Raw genomic sequence first — 11,650 nt, 5'->3', positions numbered from 1 at the left:
CAAATCGGTAAATGACTGAAAAACAACAAATGGTGCCAGAACCTGTTGGAAATTGATGACATCGCTTTGAATGATGCACACTGAACGCAAAAATATCCTGGAGTTCAAATAAGTTTAAAAAACAATGAAGTGCCCGTGTAACAGATGAGTTCTCGTCCGAAACCCTGATACTCCGAAAGAGATTGTCCGGCTTGTACACGAGGTGCGTCCAGTTTTCGCCGTAACCCTCTCTACTCTTGTGCACATGCTATGCGGGCGAAATGATGATACCATGGCAAGTTCCAACATTTATAGAGTTCATTTTGTAGTGATTTTCAATTTCACCGTCATTTAGCTCTCTAAACAAATCGGTAAATGACTGAAAAACAGCAAATGATGCCAGAACGTGTTGGAAATTGATGACGTCGCTTTGAATGATGCACACTGAACGCAAAAATATCCTGGAGTTCAAATAAGTTTAAAAAACAATGAAGTGCCCATGTAACAGATGAGTTCTCGTCCGAAACCCTGATACTTCGAAAGAGATTGTCTAGTTTGTACACGAGGTGCGTCCAGTTTTCGCCGTGACTCTCTCTACTCTTTTGCACATGCTATGCGGGCGAAATGATGATACCATGCCAAGTTCCAACATGTTCAGAGTTCATTTTGTAGTGATTTTCAATTTCACCGTCATTTAGCTCTCTAAACAAATCGGTAAATGACTGAAAAACAGCAAATGGTGTCAGAACGTGTTGGAAATTGATGATGTCGCTTTGAATGATCCATACTGAACGCAAAAATAGGCTGGAGTTCAAATAAGTTTAAAAAACATCGAAGTGCTCGTGTAACAGATGAGTTCTCGTCCGAAACCCTGATACTCCGAAAGAGATTGTCCAGCTTGTACACGAGGTGCGTCCAGTTTTCGCCGTAACCCTGTCTACTCTTTTGCACATGCTATGCGGGCGAAATTATGATACCATGCCAAGTTCCAACTTTTTCAGAGTTCATTTTGTAGTGATTTTCAATTTCACCGTCATTTAGCTCTCTAGACAAATCGGTAAATGACTTAAAAACAGCAAATGGTGTCCGAACGTGTTGGAAATTGATGATGTTGCTTTGAATGATCCATACTGAACGCAAAAATAGGCTGGAGTTCAAATAAGTTTAAAAAACATTGAAGTGCCCGTGTAACAGATGAGTTCTCGTCCGAAACCCTGATACTCCGAAAGAGATTGTCCAGCTTGTACACGAGGTGCGTCCAGTTTTCGCCGTAACCCTCTCTACTCTTTTGCACATGCTATGCGGGCGAAATGATGATACCATGCCAAGTTCAGACATTTTCAGAGTTCGTTTTGTAGTGATTTTCAATTTCACCGTCATTTAGCTCTCTAAACAAATCGGTAAATGACTGAAAAACATCAAATGATGTCAGAACGTGTTGGAAATTGATGATGTCGCTTTGAATGATCCATACTGAAAGCAAAAATAGGCTGGAGTTCAAATAAGTTTAAAAAACATTGAAGTGCCCGTGTAACAGATGAGTTCTCGTCCTAAACCCTGATACTCCGAAAGAAATTGTCCAGCTTGTACACGAGGTGCGTCCAGTTTTCGCCGTGACCCTCTCTACTCTTTTGCACATGCTGTGCGGGCGAAATGATGATACCATGCCAAGTTCCAACATTTATAGAGTTCATTTTGTAGTGATTTTCAATTTCACCGTCATTTAGCTCTCTAAACAAATCGGTAAATGACTGAGAAAACAGCAAATGGTGTCAGAACGTGTTGGAAATTGATGATGTTGCTTTGAATGATCCATACTGGACGCAAAAATAGGCTGGAGTTCAAATAAGTTTAAAAAACATCGAAGTGCCCGTGTAACAGATGAGTTCTCGTCCGAAACCATGATACTCCGAAAGAGATTGTCCGGCTTGTACACGAGGTGCGTCCAGTTTTCGCCGTAACCCTCTCTACTCTTGTGCACATGCTATGCGGGCGAAATGATGATACCATGGCAAGTTCCAACATTTATAGAGTTCATTTTGTAGTGATTTTCAATTTCACCGTCATTTAGCTCTCTAAACAAATCGGTAAATGACTGAAAAACAGCAAATGATGCCAGAACGTGTTGGAAATTGATGACGTCGCTTTGAATGATGCACACTGAACGCAAAAATATCCTGGAGTTCAAATAAGTTTAAAAAACAATGAAGTGCCCGTGTAACAGATGAGTTCTCGTCCGAAACCCTGATACTTCGAAAGAGATTGTCTAGTTTGTACACGAGGTGCGTCCAGTTTTCGCCGTGACTCTCTCTACTCTTTTGCACATGCTATGCGGGCGAAATGATGATACCATGCCAAGTTCCAACATGTTTAGAGTTCATTTTGTAGTGATTTTCAATTTCACCGTCATTTAGCTCTCTAAACAAATCGGTAAATGACTGAAAAACAGCAAATGGTGTCAGAACGTGTTGGAAATTGATGATGTCGCTTTGAATGATCCATACTGAACGCAAAAATAGGCTGGAGTTCAAATAAGTTTAAAAAACATCGAAGTGCTCATGTAACAGATGAGTTCTCGTCCGAAACCCTGATACTCCGAAAGAGATTGTCCAGCTTGTACACGAGGTGCGTCCAGTTTTCGCCGTAACCCTGTCTACTCTTTTGCACATGCTATGCGGGCGAAATTATGATACCATGCCAAGTTCCAACTTTTTCAGAGTTCATTTTGTAGTGATTTTCAATTTCACCGTCATTTAGCTCTCTAGACAAATCGGTAAATGACTTAAAAACAGCAAATGGTGTCCGAACGTGTTGGAAATTGATGATGTCGCTTTGAATGATCCATACTGAACGCAAAAATAGGCTGGAGTTCAAATAAGTTTAAAAAACATTGAAGTGCCCGTGTAACAGATGAGTTCTCGTCCGAAACCCTGATACTCCGAAAGAGATTGTCCAGCTTGTACACGAGGTGCGTCCAGTTTTCGCCGTAACCCTCTCTACTCTTTTGCACATGCTATGCGGGCGAAATGATGATACCATGCCAAGTTCAGACATTTTCAGAGTTCGTTTTGTAGTGATTTTCAATTTCACCGTCATTTAGCTCTCTAAACAAATCGGTAAATGACTGAAAAACATCAAATGATGTCAGAACGTGTTGGAAATTGATGATGTCGCTTTGAATGATCCATACTGAAAGCAAAAATAGGCTGGAGTTCAAATAAGTTTAAAAAACATTGAAGTGCCCGTGTAACAGATGAGTTCTCATCCTAAACCCTGATACTCCGAAAGAAATTGTCCAGCTTGTACACGAGGTGCGTCCAGTTTTCGCCGTGACCCTCTCTACTCTTTTGCACATGCTGTGCGGGCGAAATGATGATACCATGCCAAGTTCAGACATTTTCAGAGTTCGTTTTGTAGTGATTTTCAATTTCACCGTCATTTAGCTCTCTAAACAAATCGGTAAATGACTGAGAAAACAACAAAAAATGTCAGAACGTGTTGGAAATTGATGATGTCGCTTTGAATGATCCATACTGAACGCAAAAATAGGCTGGAGTTCAAATAAGTTTAAAAAACATCGAAGTGCTCGTGTAACAGATGAGTTCTCGTCCGAAACCCTGATACTCCGAAAGAGATTGTCCAGCTTGTACACGAGGTGCGTCCAGTTTTCGCCGTAACCCTGTCTACTCTTTTGCACATGCTATGCGGGCGAAATGATGATACCATGCCAAGTTCAGACATTTTCAGAGCTCGTTTTGTAGTGATTTTCAATTTCACCGTCATTTAGCTCTCTAAACAAATCGGTAAATGACTGAAAAACATCAAATGATGTCAGAACGTGTTGGAAATTGATGATGTCGCTTTGAATGATCCATACTGAACGCAAAAATAGGCTGGAGTTCAAATAAGTTTAAAAAACATTGAAGTGCCCGTGTAACAGATGAGTTCTCGTCCTAAACCCTGATACTCCGAAAGAAATTGTCCAGCTTGTACACGAGGTGCGTCCAGTTTTCGCCGTGACCCTCTCTACTCTTTTGCACATGCTGTGCGGGCGAAATGATGATACCATGCCAAGTTCCAACATTTTCAAAGTTCATTTTGTAGTGATTTTCAATTTCACCGTCATTTAGCTCTCTAAACAAATCGGTATATGACTGAGAAAACAGCAAATGGTGTCAGAACGTGTTGGAAATTGATGATGTTGCTTTGAATGATCCATACTGGACGCAAAAATAGGCTGGAGTTCAAATAAGTTTAAAAAACATCGAAGTGCCCGTGTAACAGATGAGTTCTCGTCCGAAACCCTGATACTCCGAAAGAGATTGTCCAGCTTGTACACGAGGTGCGTCCAGTTTTCGCCGTAACCCTCTCTACTCTTTTTCTATTGCTATGCGGGTGAAATGATGATACCATGCCAAGTTCCAACATTTTCAGAGTTCATTTTGTAGTGATTTTCAATTTCACCGTCATTTAGCTCTCTAAACACATCGGTAAATGACTGAGAAAACAGCAAATGGTGTCAGAACGTGTCGGAAATTGATGACGTCGCTTTGAATGATGCATACTGAATGCAAAAATAGGCTGGAGTTCAAATAAGTTTAAAAACATTGAAGTGCCCGTGTAACAAATGAGTTCTCGTCCGAAACCCTGATACTCCGAAAGAGATTGTCCATTATGTACACGAGGTGCGTCCAGTTTTCGCCGTGACCCTCTCTACTCTTTTGCACATGCTATGCGGGCGAAAAGATGATACCATGCCAAGTTCCAACATTTTCAGAGTTCATTTTGTAGTGATTTTCAATTTCACCGTCATTTAGCTCTCTAAACAAATCGGTAAATGACTGAAAAACAGCAAATGGTGTCAGAACGTGTTGGAAATTGATGACGTCGCTTTGAATGATGCATACTGTACACAAAAACAGGCTGGAGTTTAAATAAGTTTGAAAAACATTGAAGTGCCCGTGTAACAGATGAGTTCTCGTCCGAAACCCTGATACTCCGAAAGAGATTGTCCAGTTTGTACACGAGGTGCGTCCAGTTTTCGCCGTGACCCTCTCTACTCTTTTGCACATGCTATGCGGGCGAAATGATGATACCATGCCAAGTTCCAACATTTTCAGAGTTCATTTTGTAGTGATTTTCAATTTCACCGTCATTTAGCTCTCTAAACAAATCGGTAAATGACTGAGAAAACAGCAAATGGTGTCAGAACGTGTTGGAAATTGATGATGTTGCTTTGAATGATCCATACTGGACGCAAAAATAGGCTGGAGTTCAAATAAGTTTAAAAAACATCGAAGTGCCCGTGTAACAGATGAGTTCTCGTCCGAAACCCTGATACTCCGAAAGAGATTGTCCAGCTTGTACACGAGGTGCGTCCAGTTTTCGCCGTAACCCTCTCTACTCTTTTTCTATTGCTATGCGGGTGAAATGATGATACCATGCCAAGTTCCAACATTTTCAGAGTTCATTTTGTAGTGATTTTCAATTTCACCGTCATTTAGCTCTCTAAACACATCGGTAAATGACTGAGAAAACAGCAAATGGTGTCAGAACGTGTCGGAAATTGATGACGTCGCTTTGAATGATGCATACTGAATGCAAAAATAGGCTGGAGTTCAAATAAGTTTAAAAACATTGAAGTGCCCGTGTAACAGATGAGTTCTCGTCCGAAACCCTGATACTCCGAAAGAGATTGTCCATTATGTACACGAGGTGCGTCCAGTTTTCGCCGTGACCCTCTCTACTCTTTTGCACATGCTATGCGGGCGAAAAGATGATACCATGCCAAGTTCCAACATTTTCAGAGTTCATTTTGTAGTGATTTTCAATTTCACCGTCATTTAGCTCTCTAAACAAATCGGTAAATGACTGAAAAACAGCAAATGGTGTCAGAACGTGTTGGAAATTGATGACGTCGCTTTGAATGATGCATACTGTACACAAAAACAGGCTGGAGTTTAAATAAGTTTGAAAAACATTGAAGTGCCCGTGTAACAGATGAGTTCTCGTCCGAAACCCTGATACTCCGAAAGAGATTGTCCAGTTTGTACACGAGGTGCGTCCAGTTTTCGCCGTGACCCTCTCTACTCTTTTGCACATGCTATGCGGGCGAAATGATGATACCATGCCAAGTTCCAACATTTTCAGAGTTCATTTTGTAGTGATTTTCAATTTCACCGTCATTTAGCTCTCTAAACAAATCGGTAAATGACTGAAAAAACAGCAAATGGTGTCAGAACGTGTTGGAAATTGATGATGTTGCTTTGAATGATCCATACTGGACGCAAAAATAGGCTGGAGTTCAAATAAGTTTAAAAAACATCGAAGTGCCCGTGTAACAGATGAGTTCTCGTCCGAAACCCTGATACTCCGAAAGAGATTGTCCAGCTTGTACACGAGGTGCGTCCAGTTTTCGCCGTAACCCTCTCTACTCTTTTTCTATTGCTATGCGGGTGAAATGATGATACCATGCCAAGTTCCAACATTTTCAGAGTTCATTTTGTAGTGATTTTCAATTTCACCGTCATTTAGCTCTCTAAACACATCGGTAAATGACTGAGAAAACAGCAAATGGTGTCAGAACGTGTCGGAAATTGATGACGTCGCTTTGAATGATGCATACTGAATGCAAAAATAGGCTGGAGTTCAAATAAGTTTAAAAACATTGAAGTGCCCGTGTAACAGATGAGTTCTCGTCCGAAACCCTGATACTCCGAAAGAGATTGTCCATTATGTACACGAGGTGCGTCCAGTTTTCGCCGTGACCCTCTCTACTCTTTTGCACATGCTATGCGGGCGAAAAGATGATACCATGCCAAGTTCCAACATTTTCAGAGTTCATTTTGTAGTGATTTTCAATTTCACCGTCATTTAGCTCTCTAAACAAATCGGTAAATGACTGAAAAACAGCAAATGGTGTCAGAACGTGTTGGAAATTGATGACGTCGCTTTGAATGATGCATACTGAACACAAAAACAGGCTGGAGTTTAAATAAGTTTGAAAAACATTGAAGTGCCCGTGTAACAGATGAGTTCTCGTCCGAAACCCTGATACTCCGAAAGAGATTGTCCAGTTTGTACACGAGGTGCGTCCAGTTTTCGCCGTGACCCTCTCTACTCTTTTGCACATGCTATGCGGGCGAAATGATGATACCATGCCAAGTTCCAACATTTTCAGAGTTCATTTTGTAGTGATTTTCAATTTCACCGTCATTTAGCTCTCTAAACAAATCGGTAAATGACTGAGAAAACAGCAAATGGTGTCAGAACGTGTTGGAAATTGATGATGTTGCTTTGAATGATCCATACTGGACGCAAAAATAGGCTGGAGTTCAAATAAGTTTAAAAAACATCGAAGTGCTCGTGTAACAGATGAGTTCTCGTCCGAAACCCTGATACTCCGAAAGAGATTGTCCAGCTTGTACACGAGGTGCGTCCAGTTTTCGCCGTAACCCTGTCTACTCTTTTGCACATGCTATGCGGGCGAAATTATGATACCATGCCAAGTTCCAACTTTTTCAGAGTTCATTTTGTAGTGATTTTCAATTTCACCGTCATTTAGCTCTCTAGACAAATCGGTAAATGACTTAAAAACAACAAATGGTGTCCGAACGTGTTGGAAATTGATGATGTCGCTTTGAATGATCCATACTGAACGCAAAAATAGGCTGGAGTTCAAATAAGTTTAAAAAACATTGAAGTGCCCGTGTAACAGATGAGTTCTCGTCTGAAACCCTGATACTCCGAAAGAGATTGTCCAGCTTGTACACGAGGTGCGTCCAGTTTTCGCCGTAACCCTCTCTACTCTTTTGCACATGCTATGCGGGCGAAATGATGATACCATGCCAAGTTCAGACATTTTCAGAGTTCGTTTTGTAGTGATTTTCAATTTCACCGTCATTTAGCTCTCTAAACAAATCGGTAAATGACTGAAAAACATCAAATGATGTCAGAACGTGTTGGAAATTGATGATGTCGCTTTGAATGATCCATACTGAAAGCAAAAATAGGCTGGAGTTCAAATAAGTTTAAAAAACATTGAAGTGCCCGTGTAACAGATGAGTTCTCGTCCTAAACCCTGATACTCCGAAAGAAATTGTCCAGCTTGTACACGAGGTGCGTCCAGTTTTCGCCGTGACCCTCTCTACTCTTTTGCACATGCTGTGCGGGCGAAATGATGATACCATGCCAAGTTCCAACATTTATAGAGTTCATTTTGTAGTGATTTTCAATTTCACCGTCATTTAGCTCTCTAAACAAATCGGTAAATGACTGAGAAAACAGCAAATGGTGTCAGAACGTGTTGGAAATTGATGATGTTGCTTTGAATGATCCATACTGGACGCAAAAATAGGCTGGAGTTCAAATAAGTTTAAAAAACATCGAAGTGCCCGTGTAACAGATGAGTTCTCGTCCGAAACCCTGATACTCCGAAAGAGATTGTCCAGCTTGTACACGAGGTGCGTCCAGTTTTCGCCGTAACCCTCTCTACTCTTTTTCTATTGCTATGCGGGTGAAATGATGATACCATGCCAAGTTCCAACATTTTCAGAGTTCATTTTGTAGTGATTTTCAATTTCACCGTCATTTAGCTCTCTAAACAAATCGGTAAATGACTGAGAAAACAGCAAATGGTGTCAGAACGTGTTGGAAATTGATGATGTTGCTTTGAATGATCCATACTGGACGCAAAAATAGGCTGGAGTTCAAATAAGTTTAAAAAACATCGAAGTGCCCGTGTAACAGATGAGTTCTCGTCCGAAACCCTGATACTCCGAAAGAGATTGTCCAGCTTGTACACGAGGTGCGTCCAGTTTTCGCCGTAACCCTCTCTACTCTTTTTCTATTGCTATGCGGGTGAAATGATGATACCATGCCAAGTTCCAACATTTTCAAAGTTCATTTTGTAGTGATTTTCAATTTCACCGTCATTTAGCTCTCTAAACACATCGGTAAATGACTGAGAAAACAGCAAATGGTGTCAGAACGTGTCGGAAATTGATGACGTCGCTTTGAATGATGCATACTGAATGCAAAAATAGGCTGGAGTTCAAATAAGTTTAAAAACATCGAAGTGCCCGTGTAACGGATGAGTTCTCGTCCGAAACCCTGATACTCCGAAAGAGATTGTCCATTATGTACACGAGGTGCGTCCAGTTTTCGCCGTGACCCTCTCTACTCTTTTGCACATGCTATGCGGGCGAAAAGATGATACCATGCCAAGTTCCAACATTTTCAGAGTTCATTTTGTAGTGATTTTCAATTTCACCGTCATTTAGCTCTCTAAACAAATCGGTAAATGACTGAAAAACAGCAAATGGTGTCAGAACGTGTTGGAAATTGATGACGTCGCTTTGAATGATGCATACTGAACACAAAAACAGGCTGGAGTTTAAATAAGTTTGAAAAACATTGAAGTGCCCGTGTAACAGATGAGTTCTCGTCCGAAACCCTGATACTCCGAAAGAGATTGTCCAGTTTGTACACGAGGTGCGTCCAGTTTTCGCCGTGACCCTCTCTACTCTTTTGCACATGCTATGCGGGCGAAATGATGATACCATGCCAAGTTCCAACATTTTCAGAGTTCATTTTGTAGTGATTTTCAATTTCACCGTCATTTAGCTCTCTAAACAAATCGGTAAATGACTGAAAAACAGCAAATGGTGTCAGAACGTGTTGGAAATTGATGACGTCGCTTTGAATGATGCATACTGTACACAAAAACAGGCTGGAGTTTAAATAAGTTTGAAAAACATTGAAGTGCCCGTGTAACAGATGAGTTCTCGTCCGAAACCCTGATACTCCGAAAGAGATTGTCCAGTTTGTACACGAGGTGCGTCCAGTTTTCGCCGTGACCCTCTCTACTCTTTTGCACATGCTATGCGGGCGAAATGATGATACCATGCCAAGTTCCAACATTTTCAGAGTTCATTTTGTAGTGATTTTCAATTTCACCGTCATTTAGCTCTCTAAACAAATCGGTAAATGACTGAGAAAACAGCAAATGGTGTCAGAACGTGTTGGAAATTGATGATGTTGCTTTGAATGATCCATACTGGACGCAAAAATAGGCTGGAGTTCAAATAAGTTTAAAAAACATCGAAGTGCCCGTGTAACAGATGAGTTCTCGTCCGAAACCCTGATACTCCGAAAGAGATTGTCCAGCTTGTACACGAGGTGCGTCCAGTTTTCGCCGTAACCCTCTCTACTCTTTTTCTATTGCTATGCGGGTGAAATGATGATACCATGCCAAGTTCCAACATTTTCAGAGTTCATTTTGTAGTGATTTTCAATTTCACCGTCATTTAGCTCTCTAAACAAATCGGTAAATGACTGAAAAAACAGCAAATGGTGTCAGAACGTGTTGGAAATTGATGATGTTGCTTTGAATGATCCATACTGGACGCAAAAATAGGCTGGAGTTCAAATAAGTTTAAAAAACATCGAAGTGCCCGTGTAACAGATGAGTTCTCGTCCGAAACCCTGATACTCCGAAAGAGATTGTCCAGCTTGTACACGAGGTGCGTCCAGTTTTCGCCGTAACCCTCTCTACTCTTTTTCTATTGCTATGCGGGTGAAATGATGATACCATGCCAAGTTCCAACATTTTCAGAGTTCATTTTGTAGTGATTTTCAATTTCACCGTCATTTAGCTCTCTAAACACATCGGTAAATGACTGAGAAAACAGCAAATGGTGTCAGAACGTGTCGGAAATTGATGACGTCGCTTTGAATGATGCATACTGAATGCAAAAATAAGCTGGAGTTCAAATAAGTTTAAAAACATTGAAGTGCCCGTGTAACAGATGAGTTCTCGTCCGAAACCCTGATACTCCGAAAGAGATTGTCCATTATGTACACGAGGTGCGTCCAGTTTTCGCCGTGACCCTCTCTACTCTTTTGCACATGCTATGCGGGCGAAAAGATGATACCATGCCAAGTTCCAACATTTTCAGAGTTCATTTTGTAGTGATTTTCAATTTCACCGTCATTTAGCTCTTTAAACAAATCGGTAAATGACTGAAAAACAGCAAATGGTGTCAGAACGTGTTGGAAATTGATGACGTCGCTTTGAATGATGCATACTGAACACAAAAACAGGCTGGAGTTTAAATAAGTTTGAAAAACATTGAAGTGCCCGTGTAACAGATGAGTTCTCGTCCGAAACCCTGATACTCCGAAAGAGATTGTCCAGTTTGTACACGAGGTGCGTCCAGTTTTCGCCGTGACCCTCTCTACTCTTTTGCACATGCTATGCGGGCGAAATGATGATACCATGCCAAGTTCCAACATTTTCAGAGTTCATTTTGTAGTGATTTTCAATTTCACCGTCATTTAGCTCTCTAAACAAATCGGTAAATGACTGAGAAAACAGCAAATGGTGTCAGAACGTGTTGGAAATTGATGATGTTGCTTTGAATGATCCATACTGGACGCAAAAATAGGCTGGAGTTCAAATAAGTTTAAAAAACATCGAAGTGCTCGTGTAACAGATGAGTTCTCGTCCGAAACCCTGATACTCCGAAAGAGATTGTCCAGCTTGTACACGAGGTGCGTCCAGTTTTCGCCGTAACCCTGTCTACTCTTTTGCACATGCTATGCGGGCGAAATTATGATACCATGCCAAGTTCCAACTTTTTCAGAGTTCATTTTGTAGTGATTTTCAATT

This window comes from Aegilops tauschii, chromosome 1 (assembly GCF_002575655.3).
Source record: "Aegilops tauschii subsp. strangulata cultivar AL8/78 chromosome 1, Aet v6.0, whole genome shotgun sequence".
NCBI lineage: Eukaryota > Viridiplantae > Streptophyta > Magnoliopsida > Poales > Poaceae > Aegilops > Aegilops tauschii.
This window is presented reverse-complemented; position numbering follows the sequence as displayed.